Genomic DNA, 6,723 nt, shown 5'->3' with positions numbered 1-6,723 from the left:
AATACTTAGCGGACAAGAAGGCCGGCAAAACGAAAGGTATATGTGATATACATGTAATTGATGTGTACCTTACCAGTACTCGTAGTAGCTCCTGGGTATTTGATACCGGTGCAGTTGCTCACATTTGTAACTCAAAGCAGGAGCTGCGGAATAAGCGGAGACTGGCGAAGGACGAGGTGACGATGCGCGTCGGGAATGGTTCCAAGGTCGATGTGATCGCCGTCGGCACGCTACCTCTACATTTACCTACGGGATTAGTTTTGAACCTCAATAATTGTTATTTAGTGCCAAGTTTGAGCATGAACATTGTATCAGGATCTCGTTTAATTCGAGATGGCTACTCATTTAAATCCGAGAATAATGGTTGTTCTATTTATATGAGAGATATGTTTTATGGTCATGCTCCGATGGTGAATGGTTTATTCTTAATGAATCTCGAGCGTAATGCTACACATGTTCATAGTGTGAGTACCAAAAGATGTAAGATTGATAATGATAGTCCCACATACTTGTGGCACTGCCGCCTTGGTCACATAGGTGTCAAACGCATGAAGAAGCTCCATGCAGATGGACTTTTAGAGTCTCTTGATTACGAATCATTTGACACGTGCGAACCATGCCTCATGGGTAAAATGACCAAGACTCCGTTCTCAGGAACAATGGAGCGAGCAACCAACTTATTGGAAATCATACATACTGATGTGTGCGGTCCAATGAGTGTTGAGGCTCGCAGTGGCTTTCGTTATGTTCTCACCCTCACTGATGACTTGAGTAGATATGGGTATGTCTACTTAATGAAACACAAGTCTGAGACCTTTGAAAAGTTCAAGGAATTCCAGAGTGAGGTTGAGAATCAACGTGACAGGAAAATCAAGTTCCTGCGATCAGATCGTGGAGGAGAATACTTGAGTCACGAGTTTGGCACACACTTAAGAAAATGTGGAATAGTTTCACAACTCACGCCGCCTGGAACACCTCAGCGTAATGGTGTGTCCGAATGTCGCAATCGCACTCTATTAGATATGGTGCGATCTATGATGTCTCTTACCGATTTACCGCTATCTTTTGGGGGCTATGCTTTTGAGACTGCAGCATTCACTTTAAATAGGGCTCCGTCGAAATCCGTTGAGACGACACCGTATGAATTATGGTTTGGGAAGAAACCTAAGCTGTCGTTTCTAAAAGTTTGGGGATGCGATGCTTATGTCAAGAAACTTCAACCTGAAAAGCTCGAACCCAAGTCGGAAAAATGCGTCTTCATAGGATACCCTAAAGAAACTATTGGGTATACCTTCTACCTCAGATCCGAAGGCAAGATCTTTGTTGCCAAGAATGGATCCTTTCTAGAGAAGGAGTTTCTCTCGAAAGAAGTAAGTGGGAGGAAAGTAGAACTTGATGAAGTATTACCTCTTGAACCGGAAAATGGCGCAACTCAAGAAAATGTTCCTGAGGTGCCTGCACCGACTAGAGAGGAAGTTAATGATGATGATCATGAAACTTCAGATCAAGTTGCTACTGAACTTCGTAGGTCCACAAGGACACGTTCCGCACCAGAGTGGTACGGCAACCCTGTCTTGGAAATCATGTTGTTAGACAACGGTGAACCTTCGAACTATGAAGAAGCGATGGCGGGCCCGGATTCCGACAAATGGCTAGAAGCCATGAAATCCGAGATAGGATCCATGTATGAAAACGAAGTATGGACTTTGACTGACTTGCCTGTTGAGCGGCGAGCCATAGAAAATAAATGGATCTTTAAGAAGAAGACAGACGCGGATGGTAATGTGACCATCTATAAAGCTCGGCTTGTCGCTAAGGGTTATCGACAAGTTCAAGGGGTTGACTACGATGAGACTTTCTCACCGGTAGCGAAGCTAAAGTCCGTCCGAATCATGTTAGCAATTGCCGCATTCTATGATTATGAGATATGGCAAATGGACGTCAAAACGGCATTCCTTAATGGTTTCCTTAAGGAAGAATTGTATATGATGCAGCCGGAAGGTTTTGTCGATCCTAAGAATGCTGACAAGGTGTGCAAGCTCCAACGCTCGATTTATGGGCTGGTGCAAGCATCTCGGAGTTGGAACATTCGCTTTGATGAGATGATCAAAGCGTTTGGGTTTACGCAGACTTATGGAGAAGCCTGCGTTTACAAGAAAGTGAGTGGGAGCTCTGTAGCATTTCTCATATTATATGTAGATGACATACTTTTGATGGGAAATGATATAGAACTCTTGGACAGCATTAAGGCCTACTTGAATAAGAGTTTTTCAATGAAGGACCTTGGAGAAGCTGCTTATATATTAGGCATCAAGATCTATAGAGATAGATCAAGACGCCTCATAGGTCTTTCACAAAGCACATACCTTGATAAGATATTGAAGAAGTTCAATATGGATCAGTCTAAGAAGGGGTTCTTGCCTGTGTTGCAAGGTGTGAAATTGAGCTCAGCTCAATGTCCGACCACGGCAGAAGATATAGAAGAGATGAGTGTCATCCCCTATGCCTCAGCCATAGGTTCTATTATGTATGCCATGCTGTGTACCAGACCTGATGTAAACCTTGCCGTAAGTTTGGTAGGAAGGTACCAAAGTAATCCCGGCAAGGAACACTGGACAGCGGTCAAGAATATCCTGAAGTACCTGAAAAGGACTAAGGAAATGTTTCTCGTTTATGGAGGTGACGAAGAGCTCGTCGTAAAGGGTTACGTCGACGCTAGCTTCGACACAGATCTGGATGACTCTAAGTCACAAACCGGATACGTGTATATTTTGAATGGTGGGGCAGTAAGCTGGTGCAGTTGCAAGCAGAGCGTCGTGGCGGGATCTACATGTGAAGCGGAGTACATGGCAGCCTCGGAGGCAGCGCATGAAGCAATTTGGGTGAAGGAGTTCATCACCGACCTAGGAGTCATACCCAATGCGTCGGGGCCGATCAAACTCTTCTGTGACAACACTGGAGCTATTGCACTTGCCAAGGAGCCCAGGTTTCACAAGAAGACCAGGCACATCAAGCGTCGCTTCAACTCCATTCGTGAAAATGTTCAAGATGGAGACATAGATATTTGTAAAGTACATACGGACCTGAATGTAGCAGATCCGTTGACTAAACCTCTCCCTAGAGCAAAACATGATCAACACCAGAATTCCATGGGTGTTCGATTCATCACAATGTAACTAGATTATTGACTCTAGTGCAAGTGGGAGACTGTTGGAAATATGCCCTAGAGGCAATAATAAAAGCATTATTATTATATTTCCTTGTTCATGATAATTGTCTTTATTCATGCTATAATTGTGTTATCCGGAAATCGTAATACATGTGTGAATAATAGACACCAACATGTCCCTAGTAAGCCTCTAGTTGACTAGCTCGTTGATCAACAGATAGTCATGGTTTCCTGACTATGGACATTGGATGTCATTGATAACGAGATCACATCATTAGGAGAATGATGTGATGGACAAGACCCAATCCTAAACATAGCACAAGATCGTATAGTTCGTTTGCTAGAGTTTTTCCAATGTCAAGTATCTTTTCCTTAGACCATGAGATCGTGTAACTCCCGGATACCGTAGGAGTGCTTTGGGTGTACCAAACGTCACAACGTAACTGGGTGACTATAAAGGTATACTACGGGTATCTCCGAAAGTGTCTGTTGGGTTGACACGGATCAAGACTGGGATTTGTCACTCCGTATGACGGAGAGGTATCACTGGGCCCACTCGGTAATGCATCATCATAATGAGCTCAAAGTGACCAAGTGTCTGGTCACGGGATCATGCATTACGGTACGAGTAAAGTGACTTGCCGGTAACGAGATTGAACGAGGTATTGGGATACCGACGATCGAATCTCGGGCAAGTAACATACCGATTGACAAAGGGAATTGTATACGGGGTTGCTTGAATCCTCGACATCGTGGTTCATCCGATGAGATCATCGAGGAGCATGTGGGAGCCAACATGGGTATCCAGATCCCGCTGTTGGTTATTAACCGGAGAGCAATCTCGGTCATGTCTACATGTCTCCCGAACCCGTAGGGTCTACACACTTAAGGTTCAGTGACGCTAGGGTTGTAGGGATATGTATATGCAGTAACCCGAATGTTGTTCGGAGTCCCGGATGAGATCCCGGGCATCACGAGGAGTTCCGGAATGGTCTGGAGGTAAAGAATTATATATAGGAAGTGCTATTTCGGCCATCAGGACAAGTTTCGGGGTCACCGGTATTGTACCGGGACCACCGGAAGGGTCCCGGGGGTCCACCGGGTGGGGCCACCTGCCCCGGGGGGCCACATGGGCTGTAGGGGCCAAGGGCACCAGCCCCAAGAGGCCCATGCGCCAAGAGATAAGGAAGGGAAGAGTCCCAAAGGGGGAAGGCACCTCCTAGGTGCCTTGGGGAGGAGGGATTCCTCCCTTGGCCGCCGCCCCCCTAGGAGATTGGATCTCCTAGGGCCGGCGCCCCCCCCTAGGCTCCCTATATATAGTGGGGGAAGGAGGGCCTCTCAATCCATGCCTTTGGTGCCTCCCTCTCCCTCTCCAACACATCCTCCTCCTCCATAGTGCTTGGCGAAGCCCTGCCGGAGTACTACAGCTCCACCACCACCACGCCGTCGTGCTGCTGTTGAAGCCATCTTCTTCAACCTCTCCTTCCCCCTTGCTGGATCACGAAGAAGGAGACATTACGCTGACCGTACGTGTGTTGAACGCGGAGGTGCCGTCCATTCGGCGCTAGGATCTCCGGTGATTTGGATCACGTCGAGTACGCCTTCCTCATCCCCGTTCTTTGAACGCTTCCGCGCGTGATCTACAAAGGTATGTAGATGCAATCCGATCACTCGTTGCTAGATGAACTCCTAGATGGATCTTGGTGAGACCGTAGGAAAAATTTTGTTTTCTGCAACGTTCCCCAACACCAACACGTACAGAATTTTCCAGGAAATAATTGATCATAATTTATAACTAAAGATGGTAGGATCAGTACAGGAGCTGATGTTATTTTTATGTTTTACCTTTGTGATCACTTTTCTTAAGCTATCGTCTTTTGCACGCAACAAGCAGGCAAATGAAGTGTTGTGGCGGCTGACCTCCTTCACAATTTTGTAGTGCTTACAATGTGTGACAAGGTGCCACGCGCCGGAGAAGGAGGAGACTGGTGGCTGCTCAGGCGCGCCGGTGCAGGCGGAGAAGGAGGCGGAGTGCCGCCACACGCCGGAGAAGGAGGCTGAGTGCCCTAATCACTCATCGGAGGAGGAGGCGATGGAGGAGGCGGAGTGCCCTGACTCGACGAAGGAGGAGGAGGAGGCGGAGGTGTCCAGTTCGGAAGGTTGATGAGCTCCTTCCGCCATAGGTATGAAGTCTTAAGAGCAAAACCCAGCCGAGTCTCCCCTTCACCGGTAGGGTGGTCAAGTGATGCCTACTACACAACCTTCTTCTTGTAGATGTTGTTGGGCCTCCAAGTGCAGAGGTTTGTAGGACAGTAGCAAACTTCCCTCAAGTGGATGACCTAAGGTTTATCAATCCGTAGGAGGCGTAGGATGAAGATGGTCTCTCTCAAGCAACCTTGCAACCAAATAACAAAGAGTCTCTTGTGTCCCCAACACACCCAATACAATGATAAATTGTATAGGTGCACTAGTTCGGCGAAGAGATGGTGATACAAGTGGTATATGGATGGTAGATAAAGGTATTTGTAACCTGAAATTATAAAAACAGCAAGGTAACTAATGATAAAAGTGAGCTAAATGGTATTGCAATGATAGGAAACAAGGCCTAGGCTTCATACTTTCGCTAGTGTAAGTTCCCGCAACAATACTAACATAATTGGATCACATAACTATCCCTCAACATGCAACAAAGAGTCACTCCAAAGTCACTAAAAGCGGAGAACGAACGAAGAGATCATGGTAGGGTACGAAACCACCTCAAAGTTATTCTTTCCAATCAATCCGTTGGGCTATTCCTATAGGTGTCACAAACAGCCCTAGAGTTCATACTGGAATAACACCTTAAGACACAAATCAACCAAAACCCTAATGTCACCTAGATACTCTAATGTCACCTATCCGTGGGTATGATTATACGATATGCATCACACAATCTCAGATTCATCTATTCAACCAACACAAAGGACCTCAAAGAGTGCCCCAAAGTTCTACCGGAGAATCATGACGAAAACGTGTGCCAACCCCTATGCATAGGTTCATGGGCGGAACCCGCAAGTTGATCGCCAAAACATACATCAAGTGAATCACGTGGTATCCCATTGTCACCACAGATACGCACGGCAAGACATACATCAAGTGTTCTCAAATCTTTAAAGACTCAATCCGATAAGATAACTTCAAAGGGGAAACTCAATTCATTACAAGAGAGTAGAGGGGGGAAGAAACATCATAGGATCAAAATATAATAGCAAAGATCGCGATACATCAAGATCATGCCAAATCAAGAACACAAGAGAGAGAGAGATCAAACACATAGCTACTGGTAGATACCCTCAGCCCCGAGGGAGAACTACTCCCTCCTCGTCATGGAGAGCACCAGGATGATGAAGATGGCCACCAGAGAGGGATTGCCCCCTCCGGCAGGGTGCCGGAACAGGTCTAGATTGGCTTTCGAAGGCTACGGAGACTTCTGGCGGCGGATCTCCCAATCTGTTGTCTCTTCTGGAAGTTTTAGGATACGTAGGTATATATGGGTGCAAGAAGTGCGTCGGTGG

The sequence above is a fragment of the Triticum aestivum genome, chromosome 5A (genome assembly GCF_018294505.1).
Source record: "Triticum aestivum cultivar Chinese Spring chromosome 5A, IWGSC CS RefSeq v2.1, whole genome shotgun sequence".
In the NCBI taxonomy this organism is placed as follows: domain Eukaryota; kingdom Viridiplantae; phylum Streptophyta; class Magnoliopsida; order Poales; family Poaceae; genus Triticum; species Triticum aestivum.
The sequence above is the reverse complement of the archived record's forward strand: the minus strand, read 5'-3'. Positions refer to the sequence as shown.